The sequence below is a fragment of the Pleurodeles waltl genome, chromosome 3_1, assembly GCF_031143425.1.
Source record: "Pleurodeles waltl isolate 20211129_DDA chromosome 3_1, aPleWal1.hap1.20221129, whole genome shotgun sequence".
Taxonomy (NCBI): domain Eukaryota; kingdom Metazoa; phylum Chordata; class Amphibia; order Caudata; family Salamandridae; genus Pleurodeles; species Pleurodeles waltl.
Genome location: NC_090440.1, coordinates 1175274822 through 1175290323, shown reverse-complemented (window position 1 = coordinate 1175290323; position 15502 = coordinate 1175274822). Strand labels below are relative to the sequence as shown.

Below are 15502 nucleotides of genomic sequence, written 5' to 3'. Positions count from 1 at the left end.
TACTCCACACTACATGACTTACATGTTCGCCTTGACACGTTTCTACCCTCTCCTGAAATACAGAGCGATATACTAACTGCTGAATACCTATATCGCACTATATCTGATCACAACCCACTGATTATAACATTAGCTTGGGGAAGAGATAAACCGCGTATACCAACATGGCGCATAAGAGCAGAAATGTTAGAAGATGAAGCTTTTAAACATGTAATACTCACAACAATCAATGAGTTCTTCACTATCAGTTCGGGTACCACCTCCTCCAGAGCACTGGAATGAGAGGCATTTAAGACAGTAATCAGAGGAGTATGTATTAATGAACACATTGGGGTCCGGAGATCATTAGAACGAAAAATTGAGAAACTTGAGGACTCTCTTAGAAATATAGAGCGTAGAAAGTCCTGGTCTGACTCCCCTTCTGGTCGAAACTAAAGAGAAATTAGCTGAAGCTACTACACAACTGGGCCGCTTCGATTATAAGAATTATCTAGCTAGGCAACATGCAGAGGGAGACAAAGCCGGCGCTCTTTTGGCTTGGCTTGCTAATCCTTTAAAGCAACAGTCAGTAATAGGAGAAATCAATGATGCCAACGGCAACCATGTATTCAGTCAGAAAGAGATAAATAAACGATTTGCTAGCAATTATTCTGATCTATATGCTAGCCCCACTGAGACACTAACACCCTCCCAGTTGGAGGATTTAGAGACCCCTGTCTCCCTAGCCTAGATGAAGCAGATAGAGTGGCCCTAGCCGAGCCCATCACAATAATGGAAATTAAAACTGCCATTCAGGGGATGGCACGGGGCAAGGTTCCGGAAGCAGATTGGCTCCCTGTTGAGTTTTACAATACATACCGAGAACAAGTGGCACCACGCTTATGCACTATATACTCTGAAGCTAGGGAAAAGGGGCACCTTCCTCCATCCAAAAACAAAGATATTATGATTCCTTTATTAAAAACAGACAGACCCCCGGAGGATGTCCGGTCCTATAGACCACTGTCCATGCTCAACATGGATTATAAAATACTTAGTCGGATACTTGCTACCAGAATGCTGCCCCACATGACATCACTGATACACCGTTATCAATCCGGCTTCATCGCCCAGACGACTGATTTCTATAATTTATGCAGCCCCTCAAACACTAACGCAAGCAGCAATCATCTCTGTTGATATTGAAAAGGCTTTTGACAGCCTTAGATGGGACTACCTGGAAAGAGTACTTTTGAAACTGGGCATGAGACAGGGCCTTGTCCATTGGACGAAACTGCTGTATGCAAATCCTACTGCAAGGGTCTGCACGGGCAGAACCATATCAGACCAGTTTCGGATTGGCAGAGGTACTAGGCAGGGCTGCCCCTTGTCTCCTCTGCTATTTGCATTAGCGGTTGAACCGCTGGCCCAAATGGCCAGATCCTCCAAATATTTTAAGGGCATATTAATAGGGCAGCAAACTCATCATATTGCACTCTATGCCGGTGACATGCTGCTCTTCCTCCAAAACCTTGCTACTGACCTGCCAGGTGCAATGCATATGATGGAGAGCTTTGGCAGTGCCTCTGGGCTCCGGATTAACTGGCAGAAATCTGCTGCCTTTCTGCTGCTCGAGGGATCTCCGAAGATTAATGATACACGGGGGCTTCCGTGGACACCTACCACGTTTCAATACCTTGGAGTGAATATACACAGTAAACTAGAGGACCTAATGGAGGGTAACATACACCGAGCTCTGCAAAAGCTCAGGTCAAACATACGATTCTGGGAAAAACTGCCCTTGGCGGTCACAGGGAGAGTAGCGTTACTTAAGATGATAGTACTACCAAGACTGCTGTATTTTTTTTCTGTGCTACTCCGGACTGTCCCGAAGTCAGTGTTTAAAGACATTAACTCTATATTTACGAGCTTTATCTGGGGAATTGGTAGACACAGAATCACGTTGCATACCCTTCACAGAACTACTGAGGAGGGAGGATTAGCTGCCCCTGACATGGAAATATACTTTTGGGGGGGTCAGCGACAATGGTTGGCAAGATTAGTCGGTAAAATCTCAACTATCCAGGAGCCACAGAATACCTGAAGTGGCTCATTAGATGACATTCTTAGCATTATACTGAACCCTAGGGGGAAACATCGACAACTCCCATTGGAATGGAATTCGATAAAACTATGCTGGGAACAGATCCTGAGAAGCACACACACACAGTGACACCTTATGCACCACAAGTACCACTGATTTGTCTGAAATACATTACAGCGAACTCAGCACTCACAGGGATAAAAAAAAAACTAGCCGGATGCAGTATACTTGTATTGGGGGACTGGTATAATAACGGCAGACTACGCACCTTTACGTAACTACAAGATCAATTTAACGTTCCTACAGGAATGTTTATCACATATAGTGCAATAACTAGAATTATACACAAGATATGGAAGACGGGTACGCTGGAACCTCCCACACAAGTGGGATGTAAGCTTATTTGCTCAATAGGAGAGCAAAGAGGGGTAATTTCAGCAATCTACCAAGCACTTCTCAAAAGTCTACATACACCTTTGAACAACAAGACTGAAATGGCAGTCAGAACTGGACATCACCATAGAAGGACAACAGTGGGCTAGAATTACTTCACATATATACCCCGTATCCAGGAATGCCCGATTTAAGGTAATCAACCTATATATATATATCATAGAGCATACCTCACTCCAAAAGACATTGCAAAAATGTTCAACACCGGAGGGGGAGTCTGCCCTAGATGCTCAGAACCTGCAGCTGGGTCGGAGCATATGCTTTTGAATTGCGCACAAGTAAATCATATTGGGAGGAGATATTTAAGCATTTATCGATAATAACGGAAAGAAACTTAACACCCTCCCCTCTAATAGCACTACTGGGATACTTCCCGCGCCAGTCAAAAAAAACAAAAAAAACAACCAACAAATGTATTGATTTAGCTTTACTACTGGCCAAAAGAGAGATCACGTTGCATTGGAAAGATGTGAAAGGTCCTCTTATACCGAGATGGTCAGATGCTATAATAAAATGGGCAGAAGCTGAGGGAACTATACTACACCTAGAAGCAGCACGGGGAAAGCAGTCTAGGGAAGTAGCTGAACAGTGGGGTATAATATTAGATTGCTTGAAACACCCTGACAACACAAGATATGAAGAATCAGGAACAACATCGGACTCCGAAATGGAAGATGCCTCTAATGCATAAATATATAAGTAACTGTATTTGTGAAGGAAAAAAACTGTTAAATTAATAATGTGCTGATTACGAAACATGATATATGGCTGGTCGAGATGCATATAAGGGGGGGTTGAAACTTAAGGCTTTAATGGGGGAATTTTGATTATTTTGTATTAATCATTGTATTACTGTGAAAATTAATAAAAGACATTTAAAAAAAAAATGGTTACAAATGTTTTGCGAGACAGTACGGGGGAGGGAGCAATTGAACCTATTACCACTGCAGCCACTGGCACGTTGATTTCCCTATTAATGTACAAATCTTTGGTCTTTCAAAAAGCATTATTGGGATCGAAAAGCTTTACATCAAAAATATTCTTCACTTATTACATCACAATGTTCCTTAGCACTTGAAAATGGTCCCTCATCCCTAACTGCAATTGAATTCACCTACTTTGTTAATTGTTACATGCTTGTAAGTAAGCTCATATTAATAAGTTAAAAAATCTTCTCAGCACTGAAGCTAGACCTTTAATATAATTAACATCTATAAACCTTGACTGAACACAATAATAAAGACATATCAGTTACTTTCATTGGATATGCTTTCGCCGATGAACAATTAGAAAAACTGTTGATGTACAAAATATGTACTTGATGAAAAGACAACCCTATTTGGATTTGAATCATGACGAAAAAAATTAAAGAGCTTAGGTTTGAGACTACTGTATATCTTGATTCTCCAAATCATAGGGGTATGAAGCAAAAAGAATAAAGAACTAAAATGTTGTCATCCGTGTGGAAAATATTACGAGATGACTGAGCATGCAATATGCCTGTGCCCTAACCTGTTTGGTGCCTGCAGAAATACCAATGTGCAATATTCTGTTCTATATGGATCAAACCAATCAATTAGGCCATTTAGTGCTGTTTTAAACGTGCTACATATTGACTTATTGGATGGTTTTAAAATACTAGGAAGTGGCTCAACACAGGCCTATATTTATACTTTTTTAGCACTGCATTTGCACCCCTTATTGACGCAAAAATGGCACAAACTTACAAAATACAATTGTATTTTGCAAATTTGCACCACTTTTGAGTAAAAAAAGGACGCAAATGCGGCACTAAAAAAGTATAGATATGGGCCATAGTTTCCAAAAATGTAGCTAAATGAGTTTCTATCAAGACTCTTGTTTTAACAATTTAAACACTAAGGGCCAGATGTAGCAAAGGGTTTTTCCCATTCTGTGTAAATGGGAAAATGTGTTCGTACATATGGCCCTAAGAGTTCTAAGATGTCAGAAGATGTTATATAGTTAAAAAATGGATTTGGAATTTGTTAATTTATGTAACGTAAGTTGATTTTATAGTAAGTTAAAAAAATCTAAACAATAAGTATATTTAACACAAGCTTTATTCGGTCGTAAACCATCAAAGCACAAAAGAAAAAAAACATTGTTCATATAATTACATATACAATAAAATTCAATAAACAAGAAATAAATAGCAAGCAATAAGAACATCATTCATTATTAACAGTAAAACCAATAAAATCTGTCAGTGCATATCCCAAAGTGTGCCTAATTATAAACTACAACAGTTTTAAAAAATGAATTTGTATATACCATGCAGCCTCAAGAAACTTACTAACTGTATGGATCAGAATAACAGAAGTATCGCTCTTCAAGATCCTAAGGGCTGTAGCAAATTGCCTAAAGCCCAACATCAGACAAACTGGACGAATCCACTTACGACGGGGAAGGGTATACGCTATACAGAAGAACATAAATGTTCAACTGTTTCCAAAGCAGATTTACAGCATGGACATTGTCTAAGTGTCGGTGATGGCCTCCGACTATTAACAAAAGACATTAGTGGTAAACACCCATAACGAAAGCGAACGTACAAGTTCTTTCCCAAAATATTCTGGATGAGATCTAAAAAAGGCTCAAACTCAGGATACCATTTAAGACCAAGAAAAGTATTGGTCAATCGTCCATGTGATGAGCCAAGAAGGTAATTGTTCATAACATAGGACCACTATACTTTTTTCAAAGACAATTCATGGGCCTTCCCTAAATCCTGTGGATTCTCCCAATAGTTCCCGAGCCCCAGGATACAAAACCACTTAAAAACATACCTAAACCATGGGATTGGTATTACATTAGGTCTTTTTAGTAGATCAAGAAGAGAGTCCCTGTAAACAACAAGCTGGGGGGTCGTCCAAATTCTTACCCAAAAGAGTGATGGTTGTAAAGCTATCATATCAGAGATACAATTAAAACCAAGATCTAAAAAGATAGGGATCAAGGGGGTGCTGCCTGGGCACGCAAGTAATGCTCTAGCAACATTGTTCTCACCCACCGCTAATTTAAAAGTCTTACAAGAGCTCCACACTTCAGCGTCATAAATAGCGGCATTGTGTGCTTTAACTAAATAAATCTTTATAGCCGGGGAAACCACTTTTGTAGTTATGCTCTTATAAAAGCACATAATAGCCCCGGATCTATGTTGAAGAGACACACTCTTGTTAATCTGTTCATCCCAGAGGAGTTTATTAGAAATCCTCACACCCAAGTAATCTATTGAGCTTACTTCCCCCAGAGGTGCCCCAGCTAAAGTAATAGTACATCTCTTGACTGGTCGAGGGCCAAGTACCATTAATTTGGTTTTACTAGCATTTAGTTCCAACCCATGGTCAGTACAGAAGGCTGTGAACTTATCCACAAGGATCTGAAGACCCATTGGGGTCCTGGAGATAAGGAGAGAATCATCTGCAAAAAGCATTATAGGGATTTTTTGCTCATTCAAAGAAGGGGCATCGTTTTGGCAATGAGACACAGCTTGTACCACCTAATTTATATATAAAGTAAATAAGGTTGGTGCCAAAACACAACCTTGCTGAATACCAATATGAACTGTCAATTCGCCCTGATTACCCCACTTCACCTGAACGTATGTGCCCTCATGTAGCCGTTGTAAGAGGTGAATTATGTTTGTTGGGATACCTATTTTATATAGAACATCCCATAGTTTCCCTCTAGGGACCATATCAAACACAGACCAAAGGTCCACGAAGGCAACATACAATTTTTGTTTAGCAAGCGTTACATATTTCCAGTGTAAATGCGCCAACCTAAAAACCTGATCCATGGTGCTAATTTTGAGGTGAAAGCCTGCATGAAGTGGAGACATCTCATTATGGGTATCAACCCAATCTAAAAGCCTTCCCAAAAGTTGTTTAGCAAAATATTTTTGAAGATTATCAATAGGGCTAATAGGTCTATAGTTAGCAGGAGAACTCACCACTCCCTTTTGTTTTTAAATAGGAACTATTTCAGCCCCTTTGCGTGTACTGGGTATTAAACCCCCTGCTGCTTTTGTATTACATATCACATTTATATAACTAGACCAAATCACTGGCTCAGACTTATATAGGTCCCCTACTATCTTATCTGGACCTGGGGCTTTGGAAGGTTTCAGGGAGTTAATTGTGGCTAATGCTTCTTCCAAAGTGAAAACAATACAATCATCCTGTTTACACACATCCATTCCCAGATCACCAAACGGTGAACTCACTACAGAGTAGAGGTTACAAGAGGAAGAATCACATGGCATAGCATAAAGATTAGAAAAATTATCAACCCAACTCTCGGGTTGAATAGGGGTACAAGTTATATTCTTGCCCTCTCTCTGTCTGTCAGATAATACTTTCCAAAAGGACATGTTATTATTAAGTCTGGCAGCATTCAGCAAGTTCTGCCAAGTTAAATCATCCCGACTTTTCTTTGCCTGTGCTATAACTTTATAATAGGCTAGTCTGGCTGTTCTGATCGGCCCCTGAGAGCGGGACACGATAGCTAGTTTCAATAAATGTTTGGCCTTTAAACAATCTTCATTGAACCATTCTCTATTTTTTGGTAAATGATCAAATGGCTTGATGGGAGTCCTTTTGTAAAAAAAAAAAAAAACTAAAAAAAAAAAAGCTTTGCAGCTTATGTATCAATATCTCATGGATGGTAAGGATTGGAATATCGGCACCCTCCTATCCTTCATAATCCGCCATAACACCAGTAAACAATTTATAGATCTCCCGGATTGTATATGGGTTAGACAGAACTTTTGGCCAACTGACACGGGTACAACTATTATTCAGATGTGGTTCAGGGACAACAGTATGATGAATATTCAAAAACCTCCAAAATTCAACGCTTTGTAGAGTGAGACGCAAGGGGTTATGATCACTATCATGACTGAATTCCACTTTCATATCCTCCAACGCTGGCCATAACCTAACATCCAATAAAAAGTAATCAATAACACTGGACGATTTACCTCGTTTAAAGGTAGATGCAATATTTGGATCAGAAAGCGGACGTCCATTACAGGCCCTTAAACCATACTTAAGACACAATGATGTCAACTGAAAGGCCACACAAGAACGACTACAAAGTTGCTCACTAACCAAACAAGGAATACCCCATTGCTCATCCTCTTCATCTACTAAATCACTACTTAAATATGAGGGTTCAAATGTGCAGTTAATTTCCCCTGCAACTACTACCTTAATGTTGGTGGGCAGAGTATCTAAGTATTCAGATATCTGAATTATGGTCTGGGACTCCTGTCCCCGCGACACTGACCTTGCGTAAATAATGATTATCACAATCTTAAAGCCTCTGTTGAATACAAGCTGCACACCTAGTAGATCAAGGGAATCAATTTTTAATATTGAATGACTCCACTGTAACATCTCATTAAGCAATATCAGTAAGCCTCCCTTGGCACGACAAATATTTCCATCTGCGGGTAAGGCCATCACTTGTTAAGACAGAAACCCATCCATGAAAACAGGGTCCAGAGCCCAAGTTTCCTGGAATAAGCATATATCCTGCTTGTTTATATAATTAGCCCAATCAGGATCCAACAATTTCCTACCCAGCCCAGCCAAATTCCAAGACATAATAGAAAGTTTGGCTCTAGTTCCCACATCACTAGGCTCAAAGCATTGAACTTCCCCGTTGTCATCAGACTCAGACAACCCAGGCCTACCCGCCGAACACCAGTTGGAAGCTGCCAAATTGGAGTCAAGACACTGGGCTTCCCCATGACCAACAGAATTATAAACACCTCTGGCCTACCCACCTGGCCCCCCAAAGAAGTTATTAAATTGGAATCGGTGGGTAGTCAATCAATACCTTGTGGTAGGTGCAAGTTATTTCCTGTCGAAGTCAGAACACATTTACGGCTAATATCAGCCTTCCTGCCATTTGCATCTACATAATTTATAGATAAATTGGCAGAGGGTGGAGAGGATTTAAGTCTAATACCAACTCCACTAGACTCTCTGACATAGCAAGTGCGCAGTTCAAAGTCAATAAGATTATTCATTAACAACCTGTCCACAAAGCGAATGGAAATAAAGTCAAATTTGGATCCGGGCTGACAATGTTGTCGATCCACCTCCACAATATCTGCACGGATAACAGAAAGGCATTTCTGCTGGACTCTCAACCAATATATAACCTTATTTAACAAGGAATCCTGGCTTTCCACGACCCCCTAGAGAGAATGTAGGTACTTCAACCATGAACAGTGTACCTCCTTGGTTCCCAGGACCGTGAGCCTGCTTCTTAGGTGCAAGCATTCTCATCCCAACCAGATGTAAACCATCATTAAGTGCCTCAAAACAATGATTTGGTGAGGTGGCTGCTCCACTAAGAACCTGAGAGCCAGTTCTCGCCCCTCACCCCCGGGATCCTTGTTGTAATCAACAGATGTAATTTTATCAGATCTGTCAGGCCTGGCAAAACTCTGATCTTTAAAATCGGTCACACACTTATGCTGGATGGCCTCAGGAGGAGCCGGTCGACCTTCAGCATGTGAAGCAGGTGCAGTGGAGTTGGGGATAAAACGAGGTTGTAGGTATTGGTTATCTGCTTGAAACCTAGGATCAGATACAGCTGCGATAGTGGACGTGCACCTCATAACAGAGTAGGGTACGTTCAATCTTGATCGAGAGCAGCTACAACCACATGGCAACCCAGAATCCCTTGTCAATTGTTTAACCAATAACCGCACCAAATTCTTCACTTCATCTAATTTACGATGGACAGAAACCAAGTCTAGGTTATTGTGCAGTCTCTGTGGTCTATCCGAGCCCCAGGGTGGACTGATATCGACACCACCATCCATACATGTCCCAATACGGTTGTGTGTAGTAGCATTGTAAAGTCCTTCATCATTTCCCAAGGGCCCATACCGATTTGAGCATGGGATCATAGGTATTATCAAAACCTCAGGGCTCAGGGGAGGACAGGGAGTCTCATCCCCTACGAGAGGGCCACCTGTGATAATCGACGCTATGTCCAACCCACTACAGGGTATTCGGGATAGTTCCAACCCAGATGTTTCAGTAGTCCTTTTTAATTCAATCTCCTTTGAGGAATTAGGCTGCTGTTGTTTTTTCTTAAATATGTCTGGTATTTTTGTAATGGGGGACCCTGTTGTAAAGGCAATGAGTTTGAATTATCTCTTAAAATATCCTCCACTTCTTCTATTAGAATGTCTATGTCTTCTAAGGAATGACTTCCTTGATTGGAAGTAAGACTTGTTTTATTTTTTAAGCCGTTTCCTAGATTTTTTTGGACCACTGGTATGTATAGGAGTATCCACACCCTTTTGTTTCCCCATCTCAAAATGGCATGATAATAAACAACAAGAGTGTATAACCAAGTTAAATCAGTCTTAAAATGTAATAAGTTTATAACTTACTTCTTAGATAATAATAACACCCAGTCCAGCCTCTGTCAGGCGATAACGGGCAAAGACAGGCCTGGGGGATGTTGTCACCAGCGCGTCCCACGCTGCGTGAACGAGAGGGCGCTTATGAACGCAGGTTCCGTAGCAAGGGTACCTGGAAGACGTAGTCCCACCCCAGGTCGAAGTTCAGGGCCCCCAAGGGATGTTGTCACCAGCGCATCCCCAACGTGTAATATATGGGCCACTGCTGCTTACACCGGGTTCGATCTGGGTTCCGAGAGACTTCGCCAGAGGTCCGCAGTCATGGAGTACACTGATGTGCCAATTAGGTGGGGAAAGGGTAGGCCACCTTCAGGCCCAGTGTTCCCCTTGCGTCTCCTGGTGCTGGTATGCAGGCGTTCAACAATCTTGGGTCTCCCAGTCGGCCTCAACCGCCCTGCGCTTTCTGCTACATCAGAGGGACTGGCAAGCCTGCGGCTAAGTCCATTCCTGGGGCCCCCAAGCTTGCAGCACTCACCGTGCTCTTTGTATATCACTTCCAGGCCTCCAGACTTGGGCCCGGGAGGTTCTGTTGTGTGTCTAAACTTGCCTCCAGATGAGAACCCTCTTTGGGGGAGCTTGTGACTGCAGGTCCGTGCTCTCCCCGGCACCGTCCTCCCCCTTGCGTCCAAGGTCCGAGCTGGTTCAGAGCCACACTGTTTATTTATTCCTATTATTTTTCACTACTGTCCATTTTGACAGCCCCTCTCAGGACTGGGCTACGAGAGCCCGTGTGAGCGTTCGTCAGAGCTGAACTTTGGCGGGCTAAGGGAGCTGTGCCAGAGCGCGGCGCGTGGATCCCTGTCCGAAATGGAGGGCGCACAGCAATAAGTATATACCACACCATACTCTGTGTGCAAAGGGAGTACTATTTTGCTATACTACTACCCTGAGACTAATGCATGAAGAAGAGACATATCAACAGTTCGGTTTTGAGAAAGTACAGTGAGTACTGTCACTACATTTGATTTCCAATTTGCAAACAGGCAATAGCTGCTCTTGGATGAGAGATAACTGGTAACATCTTATACTGGAGGAGCCTAGTTAACTACCTTGTAAGGGGTTTAAATCCTATCATGTTACACAACTGTAATTGCTGCTGTAACTTTATGAGCAAACATTTGAAATACTTTTCTAAAACCTTCACTGAGGAGATTCAGTCACATACAGTTTATAAATGGTAAGTAGATTCTAGTTTCCGCCATGCACTTCAAATTGACCTTTGGACATTATTGTACCCCAAATTTCCCAGCAAGTCAGCTATTTAACTACCCCCATCTTCAAAACGAATGCAGTATTTGAAACACATAAAACTTAAAATACTCCTTCTAATCATGTTGCAGATGTCCCTCAAGCATTTAAGAACAAGAAATGATTTGTTGGGAATCACACTCGCATAAAGGCTGGGGCTATATTTTATGCTTATGTTGTTGGAACAGTAAATCTAAAAAAATATATAACTTGTTGAGTGGCAAAGTTCTTACAGAAAACCAGAGCAATGATCTCACAGAGCTTTAATTGGGCGTGTCACAGACCAGGCCGCAATTAAAAAACGAATTTGAAAAAATCCCTGACAGTTTCTATATTCATGCCTTTATTTTAATGCAAAAAAACACTGACGGGTCTCTCAACAATGACTGCAAAAATCCTTGAGGTAATCCATGTCAGCACAATCCAATCCTTATTTACATTTTATATGGTTCACTTCATCTTGCATTTACTAAAGAGTATTTGCCTTTTTTTGTAGATGTGATTATTTTTTCCACACAACATATGAATCTTGTGCAGTACATACTTTAAAGTGTTTTCTCCGTATGTCAGAGTGATTTCAGGCTGTGGGTGGGCATGGCTGCGTACAACTGAGAACCTTGAAAGGAGGAACAAGGCAGGGCGAATTTCTACCACTTCCTCTGGCCTCTCTGAAGGGCGCAATGGCGCAGAGATATTGCCTATGTGCCAACTGTAATGATGGGAAAGTGTGAGTTATGAAGATGTTGGACTTCAGAAAGATGTCAAGATCAAAGGGCCTAAGTGTCTACTAAAGTGAGACATTGTAAAAGAAAGTGGTGTGAAGGTAAGAAAGTGGTGTGTAGGGGAGAAAGTGGTGTGTCCGTGACACTTTGAATGCCAATACCTCTTCTACTGGTCTTCATAATGTTTAATTCCCTGCATCATACGTTCATAATTGAAACATTTTCAATTCTAAATCTTCACCACAAAATCATTGTCGTTATTCATTTATCTAACGCATCTAACAAGCACTGGCAAAGTTTAGGGACATGCATTTGTTATTGTGGAACATGTCTCGGTGTATAACAAACTATTTAGGAGAGGCGCCCAAAAGCTGGTCTGGTGACACTCTGCGTGGTAAAAAGATCAACATTATTTACAAGTTTTATGCCACCAGCTTAATCACACAGGGCCCTAGGACAGGCTTCGGAGGTATATATACTACTTGGGCTACTCCCTTTTCACAAACCACTCTCCCAACCCCTGCCCACTCCCTCCCCACCTTTTTTATTCCACTTAAACACTGATCTCGAGTAATACTCACACATACAAGGGTCTGTATCCTTGGAAGCAGAACTGGATGTTTAACAGGAATCTACTACACTGTGCAAGCAGGGGTTTGAATCCCATCCTCTTTGCTGCTGTAGTAAAGAAAGAGGCGCCGTTCAGTATCAATTCCAAACGAATGACATAACACGTTTGACCAGAGTTTTAGGATCTCTGAGGATGTGCTAGCAAACCAGGGCCGACTGTTTAAGTTATAGTTCTCTGTGTGCCAGACAAACACGAGCGAAGTCCGGTCTCCAGCAGTAGCAGGTGTGCGTGTGCCTCTCAACTTCAGGGATGCAGGAGACACTAACGGGCAAAATGTTCTTGAACGAGGTTTCCACTCCCAAAACAGGACCTTTTAAATCCCATTTAAAAAATGCTACATGTCAAAGAAAAATTTGCCGCATCCCTCAAAACTACAACTCTACAGAGTGCAGACCAGAAAAAAAAAAAAAAACAGTACGACGACCCGGAAGACACTTCCTACACCAACCCGGAAGTAATTGCTGTGTCGCCTTCAGCGTTGTTTTGGGAGGTATTCTCTTTTCCCAGCCCCTTGCTTCTTCTGTTTTTTTTTTTACTCCGCCGCTTGTAGCAGCAACGGCCAGAGACAAACAACCGACAGGTGCATGCTACCCTGGATAGTTATCTATCATGTTAGCTATTAATGTCGGGCTGTTGGAGTGGACGCGCCAAAGGATCGGTGATCCCTACAGTGCATTCTTGCCATTAGACCCGATTCAGACGGGAGACTCCCGATTTTTCACTCAAAAATGGTTTAATTGTGGTCGTCTGCCGCCTCACATTGCCTCTCCTTCATAAGTTGTCATAGGGAGAAATACATTCTCCCGATTCTTTTTTTATAAACCTTTCTTCTAAAAGGTTATGTACAATGCCCTACAGCCTTAGACGCTCATGCTGATGTATTTGGCGCACCCCAGTGGACATTCCGTTTCTATTCAAAGTCCGGCGAGTCCAAGCTGTGAGTGGGGCTGTGAGAGATGCTGCAGCTCCCCCAAATAATTGTTTGGGCGGTCAAGAGGAGGCTGAGCAATAAATACGCGTTTCACTTTTTGTGTTTATCTTGACTGGAGTTCAAAAACAGGTCAAGCGTCATGCAGTGTCTTGTGACAAATTGCTGTTTATGTAAAAGATATTGGTGTTTACTGATTTTGACTTTAACTTTAGTTGATTGCTGGGTTAAGGACTTCTATAATGTGAACCAAATCCCAGTGTGCTGTGTTGTGGTATAGTGTGAAAGGAAAAGCTGTAGGATATCCAAGCTTTTCTGTTTAACAATATTTAAATACTTGTATAAGAACTTAACAATTATTTAAAAACATAGCGCAGCAAATAACATACAAATGAGGCACAAGGTGCTTTTTAAAAATTCTGAAGTGTAACAGAAACCAAGTTCAAAACAATGACGCTTTACTTGTGTCATGCGCAAATGCTTAACATGCAACGAAAACTGATTTCAAACTTTAACATTTATACACCATACACAAAAACAGCATGTCTGTTTAAAATTTAGTGGCCATTGTATGAAGAAATTTCATTGGAAAATGTGCTCTCCCTTGATGCCTGTACCTTCCCCACCATTCTTTAGTCATATATTTGGGACAATGTGCTCAGGGCTGCCAAGTTTTCAGTTAGCAAGACTCTAGCTGTCAGCAATGATTTTGGTGGCCAAGACTGTCCAACAATGTGCATGATTATATCCAGACCTGCCCCATTTGTTCAAAGAACAAGGTGTCTCATTCTGCCCATGCAGGTTTCTTACGACCCCTGCCAGTACCCCCACATTCCTGGCATGCTATCAGTATGGACTTTATCACAGATTTACCCAACGCTAATGGTTATAATACACTTTGGGTAGTAGTTAACCCTTTTCCTAAAATGGCACATTACGTGCCCCTAAAACAGATACCCAGTGGCAAGATTCACTCCACAGTATTTGTTCAGCAAATCATGAGGTTATATGGCCTCCCTTCCGTCATTATTTCTGACAAAGGCCTGCAGTTGATTTAATGTTTTTTGGTGGAGTCTTTGCACATCCTGGGGCGTAGACGTAGATGCTTGACTCTCATCTGCTTATCACCCACAAACTGATGGACAGACAGAACGGATAAATTGGGTATTGGAACAGACACTACGCTGTCTTTTAACATCAATTCCCAAAGGACAGGAATTATCTTAGCCATTTGTTGAATTTTATTACAACTCACAACATTTTGCCACTGGGGTATCACCCTTCTATTGTGTAACAGGCATAAATCTACGTATATTACCTGAAAATGTTGTCATACCTTCTGAAAATGTACGTGCCATACAAGACTTTGTACCACATTTATCTAACCCACAACACGATGTGCTAACATACTTACAGCAGGTCAAATTCAGTATGGAGACAAATGCTAACAAACACTGCCAACAACAACCAGCTTACAAAAGCGGAGATCAGATTTGGCTTGCCACAAAAATCCTGCAATTACAGGGTCCCCTTAAATTGCAACCCAGATATGTGGGTCCTTTCCCAATAGAAAAAAATACTTACCCAGTAGCTGTTAAGCTCCAACTTCCAGATAATTTACCCAATAACCCATTATCTCTCTTGAAACCCTATCCATGCCCAAACCCATCCTCCTCCTTCTCCTCCTTTACCACCTATAACCATGGATGGTCATCCAGAATTCGAGGTACAGAGAATCATTGACTCAAAACGTGTTCCTGGCCGTTTGTTTTATCTAATTGATTGGAAAGAATATCAACCTAAAGAACAGTCTTGGGAGCCAGCCAGCAATGTCCATGCACCTCGCTTGGTTTGTTCCTTTCATGTTCGGCACCCAGACAAACCATGTCCCACAGGTCCTTCCTTGCAGGAAGGAACTGTCACAAAGCCCTCTTGTGCCCCCTGTACTGTGGGTTTTGCTTTCAGG

General features: G+C 41.7%; 1 protein-coding gene and 1 long non-coding RNA gene across 4 annotated transcripts in view; one reads left to right on the top strand and one right to left on the bottom strand.

Moving 5' to 3' along the window:
• NFRKB (nuclear factor related to kappaB binding protein) overlaps positions 1 to 15502 on the bottom strand; it is a 461159-nt gene that overhangs the window by 445123 nt on the left and 534 nt on the right. The window contains exon 2 of one of the 3 annotated variants that reach the window (XM_069224477.1): positions 12559 to 12655. The exons of 1 other annotated variant lie outside the window; for it this stretch is intronic. The gene's annotated coding sequence lies outside the window, so the exon portion shown is untranslated. Of the gene's footprint in view, positions 1 to 12558; positions 13020 to 15502 lie in introns of those variants that run through there. One more of the 3 variants, XM_069224479.1, reaches the window with a different exon arrangement.
• The window catches only part of LOC138285043 (uncharacterized), a 153855-nt gene continuing 150298 nt past the window's right edge, over positions 11946 to 15502 (top strand). Inside the window, exon 1 of the long non-coding RNA XR_011201498.1 lies at positions 11946 to 12078. This is a non-coding gene — a long non-coding RNA (uncharacterized lncRNA). The remainder of the gene's footprint in view (positions 12079 to 15502) is intronic.